General features: G+C 37.4%; 1 long non-coding RNA gene across 1 annotated transcript; it reads left to right on the top strand.

The window, feature by feature from the left end:
- Positions 1 to 340: 340 nt before the first annotated feature.
- LOC128902878 (uncharacterized) lies at positions 341 to 10,169 on the top strand. Its single transcript, XR_008463902.1, has 5 exons — positions 341 to 453; positions 1,551 to 1,741; positions 1,879 to 1,967; positions 8,736 to 8,810; positions 10,012 to 10,169. It is a non-coding gene; the product is annotated as an uncharacterized LOC128902878 (long non-coding RNA).
- The last annotated feature ends 2,428 nt before the right edge of the window (positions 10,170 to 12,597 follow it).

Raw genomic sequence — 12,597 nt, 5'->3', positions numbered from 1 at the left:
CCACTTTCATGTTGCTATAATGTTGCTTTCAAGTCTAATTTTTATACGTATATTATTTTACCTTGCCTTCTTTGGAGTGGATTAAAAAACATCCTCGTTACAGATCAACCTCTCAAAGTATTTCTGCATCTTCTCATGAAATGCTATTTCATAAGCATAACAGCATTCCTCAGAAGAAGCATTCCTTCCACCAATAAGAATATATTTCAGAGGACTTTTCTCGTTCCCATAGCATCTGACCAAACAAACGAACTGTCGTAAAAAAACTGCTGAACTGTTCCTGTCTACCACGTTACTAGTAAACTGTTATTTTGAAAATGCATTTTGTTCTGACCCTCCAGGTAAAACTTTGGTGACGAAACTAGTCTAATGTCCACATTTTCTGGGTACAAAATGGTGCCTCACGTCTTCCAGTATTTCAGTGATAATAACTGTGGATGCTCAATTACAAAGGTTATGACAAAAATACTCTCCCGCAAAAAATATCCTCTAACTTTCTTAATGTGCTTGTTTACTTTTTTATGACTGTAGTATCAATCAAGCAGCAGGCCTACTGATTAAAACAAGCAAGTACATACTAAAATCAAACATCATGTAAGAGGTATAATGTCACTGGCTTTTGTGGGTTTGTGTTAGGGCTGCATTTGCCCTGAATATGTAAACTTCACATGAATTGTTAGCTCCTAAGGCACTGAAGGACTGTGATAGTTTTAAAATCAACTCTGTCCTACATACTGTGTATGATTAATGGCATTTCAATTAGAGGAAAATAGTTCCTCCCTTCTCGTCTCTAAAGCATATTGCCAACATTATAAAAATCAGTTTTGTGAGCTTTTACCCCCTCTGAGTATTTTACAGTCTTTTCTCAGAATAAGAAACTGAAATGCCATCTGTTTTTAGCCAGTCTTGGCTAAATTTCAACGATTTAGAGATTTTGTCAGATCTCTTTTTAAATGATATACTGATAAAATACTTTCACAGAAGTAATCACATTGGATTTCTGATCCCGTGGTTGTCTTTGTCCACACTTGAACCAACGATCTTTAAACTGGTGGTGCGTGTGTCCTATTGCCACACCCCTGAATCATGCAGTCCCTTAAAATAGAGGTATCTTATTTGTCACTTGTAAATACATTTCAGTGTTTGATAATGTTTAACTCTTGGCAATGGCATAACAGTATGGTAGACTATAATTAAATATACTGAGTCAGTTTCATTACCCTTCCTTGTGTTGAATGAAGCTATTATTTTTAAATAGCTGCTCTAGTTTTAGTGGGATTATCTGTAAAGTAGAAAAACAATCTAAAGATGGTACAGAAAAAATAAGTATTCACTTTGAAGTAGACCCTAGTACTAGGTTCATCTAGTTTAGGATTGTCACATATTATGCTCTGTAAAAAGAAAGGAAAGAGATTAAAGTTGAAGAATATAGCACTTTTTTTCCCCCCACAAAATGTTAAGTGCCTCCTAGGGATACTTACTGGTTATCTCAAGTGCTTCATCATACATGTTACTATTTTATACTCCAGGATCTTTTTTAAACTCCACAGGTAAAGGCTGCTCTTTCTATACAGGAGCTGCCCAATGCAGTAAGTACAAAACACATGGGAACTCCGACATTGATCTGTGAGGAAAAAATAATAGGCAACTGAATGAGTACAGCTGGGAAGGGAATCTGACTGCTAACCTGGCAGAAGAGCAATAATCATCCTCCTCCCTCTTACAACAAAAGACCATCTTTGTAAGTATCTGGTTTCTTAAATTCCAACAAGTGTTTATGCCACTTGCATCTTTTTATGTGTAAAATGGCATTGTCTTAATGAAGGGCAAAGATTTTTCTGTTAAAGAACTCCTTGAAGACTTATTATTTATTTCTAGGAAAGATGAATGCAAAACTCTTTATTTGTGAAGCAAAGTCAAGGAGCAACTCTGAAAGAACTGTTCGAGAGGACAAACAAGAAATATCTGTAAGTATAGGAGAGTGAATTGATAGTAAAATATAATCTGAAGATACAGTTTCATTTAATACCATCACATTAAATCCTGTTCAAATTAGAGCTAAGAATAACCTTGGTGATAGAGTTTGAAGCACAACCAGCATGAAATAAGCTACCAGTTATTTTCATTGTACAACATTTTAACCGCAGTTTTTGAAACCTGGGTGTGCACATGAGGATGTGGTCAGATTCCCTCTAAACCTCTTAAGAGTAAGCTCGGAAGTATGATACCTTCTGCTGAGGTGCAAAACTGCCAACGTGGCCTTAGAAAAACAGGATATATGGAAGTTTTAATCTTCAAGGGGAAAAGACCCTGGCCTCTTACTTAAGCTGTGGCTAAGCTGAAGCTTGCAGAAGTTTGTGAAAAGGAGCACGAGTAAATTTAGCTGTGCAGCGCATGGGTGGGCAAAGATCCTAACCCTGTGGATTGCATGCAAAAATCTGCCGGTGCCTGAAAGCCACAGCGACAAACCACATACTTTGGGGACCCAGGGAGAGAGGAGCTGTGGCAGCTGCCTACGGACAAGAGGTGTATCTCTCTTTCTGCGACTGGTGGGGAAGGGCATGGTGTAGATTCCTCTCAGTAATATCAAGGACATGGCTGACGGTGAGAAGACTAAGCCAGAATGAAGAACTGCTCCTGGAAATTTCTGTTCATAAGGCAACCTCCTCAGAAGCCTGTAAATTCAGTTTGCGTGCCACTTTATGCCACAGGGGTGCTAGAACTGGTGTGACTCTTTTCCCGTTGCTGGTTTGCAAGTACAGGCCTGAGAGCAAGAATGCAAAGATGTAATAAAAAAAAAAGAGCTTTGATGAAGGCTAACACTCCCATTGTCTCAGGCAAAATTCAAGATAATTCCATGAAATAATAAAGATTTTTATTCTGAGGCAGTTAAACTGCCAACAAGCTCCTAGCTGAAATCCAGAAAAAAATGCAGTCAGCATCGACCCTGGATCAGAAGATTAACTTTAATGGCAAACTATTGTTCTGAATTTGGTGCTTTTGCTGGTCAATCCCATTAAAAAGCATTATACTACAAAATCTGTATTTGCCTGGACCAGTGTCTGTTATTTTGTGGGATGTGCCTATTTTTCTTCTTAGTTAAATTTTAGCAGCAGATCTTTTTAACTAGAGTTAGTATCTGTGGTTGTATAGAGTCCATGAGCAGTATGCATTTTTAATTGTGACCTACTTTACAAGTTACTTAAAGTTAATGCTAAGTTTCAGGGTCATTTGAAGTGGAGATCCTACTTCTTTGGTTATCACTGTAAAGTCTAGGGCATGCATAACAGTGTTAGGATATACAGAAGGAATTTTAGTAATCTTTTTAAATAATACTATTAGTTATGCTTTCTGGCATCTCTCTTGTTTTATGTGCAAATTTTTGCTTAATTCACTTCATACTATGACAGTTTCTTCCTACCTCCCATCCCCTTAGGTCATAAGGTGCTGAAAGGAGCACCAGGTCCATTTTCAATGAACTGATCTAAAAGGCACCTCCTGGACTGCACAGACATCTGAAAAACATTTTTAATATTCCAAGATTCTGAACTGAACAAGTTCTTTTAAATGCTTCACGACAGTTATTTTGGCAATCATTCACTAGAATGCCATATGTTGCCAATAAATAAGACTTCGCTAGATAGCCATTGTCCCCTGCAACAGGCATAAACACTTGTTAATTAAACCTAATTAAGCCACGAGCATACATATTGGAAACACATGCTGACCAATTTGCTAACCAAAGTTGCCTTCGCCAAGTCTTCAGCTTTTGGCAGATTGCTGACATCTCAAAGCCATGTGCATTAAGAAAAAGGTCAGGTTATTTGGGAAGACGGACATGAAAAAGGTTTGTATACACAGACACAACCCTCATGTCTGTGCAGATGTGAGGCTAATTTTCTCTGTGGCCTGAGAGCCAGCAACACTTCTAATTCAGAGAATTCGGACATGGAAAGTGTCTTGGTGAAAACAGAAATTGCATACAACTTCTCTGCCGCGTTGTCAAATGCCACGGACAGGAGATGGTGTATGGACAGAAGTAGTATTGTGCCATTGCAAAACTCACAGAGAACCACATTGCACATCCCAAGTGCAGGCACCAAAGGCTGGTTCCCCAAAAGTACCTGCCCACCAAATACTGCAACCCATTCACAGGAAATCGATATTTTTAATAAAACCAAGAGCCCTTGGTTCACACACATCTGTGATCAGTAGCAGATAATTTTCATTTTTTTTCATAATTACATTAATACTGTACAAACGCCATCACCCTTTTATACATTAGCAGTCTGCTGTGGTGTGAGAAACCGTAGGGGAACAGCACGCAAGGCTATGTCACAGCTGTCATTCTGCTTTACAGTTAGCACCCTATTGACAAAAATATTACTACACTTTATACTTCTCTTTTTTTTTTAATCCCCCCCTTCAAATTCACCATTTCAGCAGACTGGTCAATGTCTTATTAGGCCGGATATTTCAGCTAGTACTTCTGGAGAAATCTGCCTGAGGTCTGTCAGCTGGGGCTGTCAGTGCAGAGAAGGGCACAGGCAGTTACCCCCGACACAGCCTGCAGGCCATGGTGAAAAGGCTGCCTGAAGTGGTAGTGCACATTTCGTGTTTAGAGTGCTGGTGACTTTTTTAGCCTAGTGGTAATGCTTCCTGGTGTTTGCTGTGCAGCAGTGTTTCTTACAAAGCATGCAGTATAAAAAAAAGAGCGCAGCGAGCTTGCATTTTCATGAGGTTTTATTCTTATTCAAAAAAAAAAATCTTATTTTTACTAGCAAATTTACTAGTCCCTTGTCACACCTGTTGCCTTTTAGAAGTTGTAAGCAGAATATACCACAAGCAAGCTGAGGACATAACTTTCAACTGAAATAGAGACATTTTTAGGAAAGTTGACAGGAAAAACTTAGTTGTGTTTTGCCTCTAACTACCAACAATTGCAGTTTCTTACTCAGAGATATTTTTTCTATAATATAATTTGTTAATAAGCGCGAAGAAGAGCAAAATTATTATGCATGTTCTGATATTCATAGTTGCCTTAATCTTGCTGTGCAAATTCATTCACTTTTCCAATGTCTAGTACATTTTAAGCCTAATGCAATAAAATGAAAGCACCTTTATTTTTTATTTAATTCAAAGCAAAATTTAATTCAGATGTCTCATATGCAACCAAATGTTTGTATGAAATATCCTGGATTTATGAATATTATATTAGGAGCATTTATTAGTTGGCAATTTCAATTAACCTATATTTACATATGCAATATTAAGCCACAAAATTGCATAAGTTTCCAATTACTATAAAAGACCTGAAATTATTTACAATGTTTAAAATAACAGCAGGGAAGTTATTGCATTCGAATAATGGGACAAGAACTGGATTTTAAAACACTGCAATATCTATGGATTACTTAGACGACTGATTTACACATAATTGCCTTCACTCAGGAATCAGAAGAAGTATCACAGTCATTTAAAGTTTGGATTATAGCGCCAAGAGATGGTGAAGGTATGACCGGATGATGAATTAGATCACAATACCACCCCATACAGAGTGATGGAAGTTTGCAGGAAAATGTGCAAGGAATTCTTCCTACTGGAAGTTGTTTGAATTCTTTCCCATCCACATATAAAAGGGAGACAGCAGGTACGAGTGTTTCTGCTAGTTTCCTAGTTGTCTAGGACTACATGAGAGTCACTAAATGCATGTGTATACTTCAGGAAAAATTAATTTATTCCCAATATTGCTTTACCTCTCCGATTTTTGAGAAGCAGCAAATAAAATGAAATAACTTTTCCAGACTGTTTTTTTTCCTTTGGTAGAATGTGAGCAAAGGCAAGGAAAAGCTTAAGATGCCAGAATATACATTCGGGGTCATAGGGAAATCATTAATTCTTGTTGCTTTCTGAATAACTTTTTTTTTTTTCTCAAAATGGTAACTGCAAAACAAATCCTTAACCTCAGCTATGATATTTTCTACAGATTAAAGCGAACCAGCATTTGACATGGTCAGTCTAAAATAGACTCTTGTTTATAGAATTAGTGACTAGTTACAGAAGTCTGTAGCTTGTAATGTTTTGGAAACAGAGGCATTCAGCCAGTTATGTCCATCAGTTTTTCTAATGAATCTGCCTTGAAGAGCTCTACGATTTACTTCATTACTTAACTGTGCATCGTATACTTACAGAGATTGTTTTCAAATTAAATGTCATTTTTTTTATGTACTTTTAAAATACGCTGTATTAGTTTACATGGAGGTTCTGTGTGTCTTGTGCAAACTATGTGTATGACTAAATTGTTGAATCCCAGAAACTGCTTACAAGACAAAAGTTTTGTTTATGGGGTTTGCAGTATAATAAGATATGCTTACAGCTGTATGAATTTTACTAAACTCTGAAGAACTTTTATAATCTATGCTCACTTGTTGCAAGCAGGTGCAGGTGAAATGCAGCAGCCTTTATCATGCCATTGATGAAATGTCCATTGCAAATCTCTGATGAAAAAAATTGGATTTGCATTAAAATAGGTAATTGTTCCTCCTCACTGTATCATTTTCATCTTGAATCTGAAGATTTTTCATAGAAACTTGGCCACAGATTTCCTCAGAAAATATTCTGATTTTGGGTTCAAAATGACCGTTCAACGAGAAAGCATTGTAAACACGGTATACATAAACGTGTGGATGGAGAACCAGAGAAATTGAGTCTAATTTGAAAGTTTTAACGGTTCAGATCTGAATCTTTTTTCTTCAGATTTTTAGTTCATAAATTTTTACATAACTTGTATTTCTCATTTCAAAGTGAAAACTTTAAAATTCTTGTGGGAATTTTTTTCCCAGCACCAGAAATTATACTATTCTCCACAAGCCTTTTCATCACTTTTCTTGAGGAAGACATGAAAGATATTCCTCAGATTTACTATTAAATTTCTTTGGGTTTTCATACCAAACATGCTATACCAGCCTTTTTTCATAATAGTCTGGCTGGGGATGGTATAAGTTTCACCGCCATATCATTAAATTTAGCTTGAGTAAACCAGCTTGATCGCACTGCTTCTCGGCAGTAAATAGCATAGTAGTCTTTATTTCATAGATGTTTGTAAAAATTAGTCTGTTTTGGCCAGTAGCTCTTTGAAGCATTGCTAATAGATCTTAGTACTGTGCATGTAAACACTATTCACCTAGTAAAACCTGGTCTTCCAGATTCTTGCCTATGAAAGCTTCTTGGTTTCAGTAGGAATACTCCTAAAAGAAGAAGTTTGAAACAGCTGGTTAGGGAATCAAGCACAGTGATTTAAGAAGTACAGTCAGTCTTTAATTATGTCTTTCCCAAACTGAAAACATAATCGCCCACAACGTCTGTGATTTCTAAATAGTTAAGTCAATGTAGAAAAAGAAAACATGCATGTTTTAGGTTGGAGGGGGGGAGACATGAAGCGTCCAATAAAATTCATTTTGTTATTGGACCTGTGATAATGCCTTAAAGATAATCAAGAACCTGATTTCACACAACAGCCTTGATTACTATGGCTAGAACAGCAAATAGCTTTCTGAAGAGGATTATGTTAAGCATAGGCTCTCTGTTACCAGTCACTTTCAACAAATCTGTTAACCATTTTAACACCTTGCTTAGATAGGAAGGTCAGCTATCTGACTGCCAGGAACAGGAATTTTACAAAGAGGTGAATAATGAGGTCTGTTTCCTCTCCAAATGAGGACAAAGTTACTGTCTTAATGTGTTTCTGAAGCAGACCAGGGAAAGACAGACACAGCACTTAATGTAGTACATTCTTTTATTCATTACAGTTTAGGTAATTGTCAGAAATCCTTCAACCAGAATGAAAAAAGGCTTGTGTATCGCAAAGCAGTATTTCTGATAAGTTTTTTCTGAGACTGAAGCTATGGAGAAACTGGAATGCACGAAAGAAAACCAGAGTTCTTTTGAGTGAAGTGTATCATACGACACATAGTAATGTTTGCTGATAAAAGCAATGCAACTGGATACACTTCTAATAGAGAGAAATTATTTGAATGTGTTATATATTCTGGTATTTAATTGTTTCAATGTTTGTACTGTGTCTGGCTGGGATGGAGTTAACTTTCTTGTTAGCAGACGGTATGGTCCCGTATTTTGGATTTGTGACTACAACAGTGTTGATAGCACACCGATGTTTTGTCTATTACTAAATAGTTCCTGCACAGTGGCAAGACTTTCTCATTTTCCCACTCCGTCCAACCTCACAGTGAGTGGGCAAGAAATTAGAAATGGACACAGCTGGGACAGCTGACCCAAATTGTCCAAAGGGATTTTCCATACCATGGAACCTCATGCTTAGTCATAAAGCTGGTGTTGCAGAAGAAAGCGTTGTTTGGGGTTTTTATGTTTTCCAGGGTGGTTGTTGCTCAGAAACTGTCTGAGCATCAGTCCGCTTGTGGGAAGTGGTGATTGATTATCTTTGCATCACTTGTTTTTTATCTTTCCTTCATTTACTAAACTGTACTTTTTCTCAACCCATCAGTTTTCTTGCTTTTGCTCCTCCTGATGTCTCCCCAGTCCTGCTAGGCAGCAGGGAGTGAGTGAGCAGCGGTGTGGGTGCTTGGCTGCTGGCCAGGGTCAACCCATCACAGTGTTGTGCTTATAAAACAGTTTTCTTGCACTCAGTAGCACGTGTTTGTATTGGAGAAATAGCAAATGTTTGTCTTTTGAAACCATAAAATGTACTTCTGTTATAGGTCATGGCACATGAAGATTACCTGACTCCTTTCTCGAGTTTGAGCCTATATGGATTCTCCCCAAACCTTACATAGGTGCGTGTATACATATATATATATATATATATACACACACACATATATTCATACAAGCTATTCAGTTATACTGCTCATAATTCCTACATCCCCGCCTCCAAGTTTCATCAGAAAGGAAGGACGTTCTGGGCCCACTACAGTAACCCTTAATCCCATGTGTGTCTTGGCTGATGCACATTTACTCACTAAAAAAATACTAATCCGGATAAAGAATTACCTGGCCTTCCTTTTTTTCTATCTTGAATTTGGACTTTTTCCCTTTTTTCTTTTTTCTTCTTTTTTTTTTTTTTTTTAATTAATAGATTGACACCAAAAGACTTCACCATGTCTAAATGAACTCATATGTATTTTCCCTGACATCAGGAAGTGTTCTAAGCATGAAGAACAGTCATTTGATTTAGAGATTTTATTGAGCATAACTAGTCTTGATACGTTTTGTTTGGCACAACGTTATTGGTGTAGTGGCTTCGTGGTTTAATTCTGCAGACTTTGTGCAACAAGATCCCCATTTAATGGTTTAGTCTGGCCATATTTCAAAAACAGACAAAACATGATGCACTTTTATTTTATAGGCTTCTTTACCAATTTGTGGCTTTCATTTGGGAATATTTTTCTTTTAATAACACAGTATGTCCTTTTATATACGAATGGCAGCAGCCTGCTAGGAAAGAATGCTTTTTGCAATATTTGATGCCAAGAATGTGTTTACAAGTTGCTGTAATAATTTTCAAACTTTGACTATCACTGTACTGATTCAGATAGTAATCTAACTGGGGAAGTTGGAGGGTAGAGGCAATTTGTGCTGAGGACATGAAGAGTCAGAGTTTGAGAATCTGTAAACACAGTGTGGAGATTCGTAGTTTTACTTTGAGAGGTGCAAGCAGGCAACAAGGGTGAGATGCAGTTCACTTAGATGGCTTACAGTGTGAACATCTATGTCTTAGCTAAGAGCCTCAGAGGGTCAATGGAGTGAAATGGGCACTGCTAGAACATGATTCATCTAAGATATTGCAAAAAAAATTGCTTTAGGGTAAGAGGAATGGCAACCTAGAATTGCCTTTCTATGCTGACAATAAGGAAAGCACAGAAAACTAGCTTATATGTAGACATGTTGATTTAGACAGAGTAATCCCATCACTAGTTTCATTTTCAAAGACTGCAGGATTCCTATAGATGTATTTTATTTCTATCATATTTTTAGGCGTCTGGACACCTTTCAAAAAATCTGGCCTACAGCTCCCAAGGAACTTGCTTAGATAACACTTTTACCTCAAACCAGGACACACGGGCATTAGGTTAGCACCCAAGCACCACAATTCCTCTCCTTGCAAAGACTAAAGAAAGAACTTGAGATTTACTCATCAGGTAAGTGCCTCATTTCAGAATGCTGCAGCTCATTGACCTCAGTAACAGACACACAGGTAATAAAGAAGAAAATATAACCTAGGCTAACCTTATGTAGTACTCTGGGTGTTCAAGGGTGACCTGGAGAAAAATACTTGAAAAGCAGTGGTGTGGTTTACGGTTTTCTCAGTTGCTCAGGCCTAAGTCCTGAGTACAATTCACTACCATTTCTGATATAAACAGAGGTGCTTATTTTGAATTTATGTTTTAATTACTCATTGCATGGTTACAATGTGTGCTCTTCGAAACTGCCTATTTGTTGACATTGAAAGGAGGAAATTTCTTACAATGATGGTGCTGTATTTTTAAAGGTAAAACAGTTGACAAAGCCTGGTGTTCTGTTTTGAAGAGAGAGCCTGCTTTCCAAAGCTTTCAGGATACTTTATGTTAAAAAAAAGTATTTTTACTACTACAGAATGTGAAAACATTGTTGGATTTTATACCATATTACTTTCATATGGAGGCTTAGAGGAAAGAGGAAGAATCAGATGTCCTGCCTTTTAATTTATAAGTTAAAGCTTTGATAAGTATGCAGTTCAGACAAAATAGCCGGTATAGTTCATAAGAAATGTCCAAATTTCAGTGATTGGAATGTGATCAAGTAAAGTATAGAGAAAAACAGAAAAATAAGTACTGTTTTTATACTTTTCAGGCAAAATGTCTCTGATATCTTGCAATCCTTAAATAGCAAGACACGCAAGGAGAACCTCTGCCATACTCAAAGATGTGCTGTGCCAACGTAGCACAATGTGATGCCTTGCAAGATACTTGCATAGTCACAGGCTCTGCTGCAAGGAAGTGGATGCACTGCTTCAATTCAGTTTCAGCTATAATATCTCTGCGTATCACTGCTTCGTACTTTGCAGGCCCACTCAATCAGTGCATCACTGAGAAAGAACATTCATTACCTACTTCATTAATTTGACTTCTATGAAATATGATGTGCTCTACCCATTGCAATACACTGCTGTGCAGCCATAGGTGAAGGGCAGAAATGTAGCTTCTGGGTATATATAGCTGGATAAATAACACTTCTGCATTTAGTTCTTATACCTTTCTCATCCTTAGATATCTGTATTACCTTCAGCTGGGCATTAAACAGCCATGACTAATATTTGCCATATGTAGTTTGCTCTTACCCTTTGTCTTATATACAAAATGTGGTCTTTTGTTTTCTTAGGTCTCTATTTATTTTTACTATGCCCATATAAACGTGTTGTGTTAGTGCAATCAAAGCACTTGGTCTTGGAAGCAGGGATAGAAAATTGTAAATTGTGAAGACCTTTAGTTTCCTTTCATATTCTTACACTACTTCATACAGAAAACATTTCTATAGTGACTAATAGGTTTTAAAGTTGCATTGTTCCAGACGTAATGGCTGTCATTCATCGTCTTTATCCTGGCATACGTCTTTTAGATACAGTGAGACCGAGCAATGAGCGTGATGAATATAAAGGTCTAAACCTTTAGCCTGTCTACACATTCTCTGATAAACCAGCTTTATGAGTCCAGTATTTTTGTTAACTTTATGTCGGCCTGTGCAGCTAAGGACACCAGTACAGCTTTCTTCACAGGACAGATTTTGCCGGAGACTGATTTCTTTAGCCTTGCTGTATTCTCAAAGAGTAAGTGAGGCTCCAAGTAACGTTTGTCCCTCAGACTGAGGCACAATTCTGCATCTTCCTTCATACTATTTGTAATAAGCCAAGAGGGAAACCAGCTATAGGCAAGCATCTATTCTCATTATTGTCCTGCATGGAAATACCAAGCAAGATCTGAATGCCATGATTCTGAAAGATGTCAAAATGACATTACCATGCAGTCATGTTCCATCCAACAGCTACAAGCATAGTGTCAAAAATCAGCATTTCTATTTTGCTGGAAAATTTGGAAAAACAAAAACTAAACCCCAAAACAACAACCACCCACAGTTCAATTTTTGGATTATAAAATAGATGTTTAAAAAAAACCTAAACCCATAGGTGGGAAAATCGTACATGAAAATTAAACTAGTTCTGAATTAATCAAAATATTGTGTGTAGAAAACATGAAAGCAGAAGAGGTTTGGTGTTCAGCTCTGTGAGGAATCACGGAAGTCATGTGAACATCAGTTCAAACCCTCATTCTTGAGGTCTCCAAGCTTCCTGCTGAGCTGCTGGGTTTTCTCAAGCTTCCAGACCCTGGTTTCACAATACTATGAGGCTCACAAATCAAGCTGTCTAGAGCCACAGTCCAGTGCCTTAGGGGCAAATTGTACAACAGGTATGCTACTGAAACTCGTTGGGTTTTAGGCTTTAAAGAACCACAACAGGTGAGATGGCAGGAGAAGAAATAGCTTTCCAAAGGAATGATTTCTGTTTCATCAAAAGTTCATAAAAATGAA

The sequence above is a fragment of the Rissa tridactyla genome, chromosome Z, assembly GCF_028500815.1.
Source record: "Rissa tridactyla isolate bRisTri1 chromosome Z, bRisTri1.patW.cur.20221130, whole genome shotgun sequence".
Classification (NCBI taxonomy): Eukaryota; Metazoa; Chordata; class Aves; order Charadriiformes; family Laridae; genus Rissa; species Rissa tridactyla.
The sequence above is the reverse complement of the archived record's forward strand: the minus strand, read 5'-3'. Positions and strand labels throughout refer to the sequence as shown.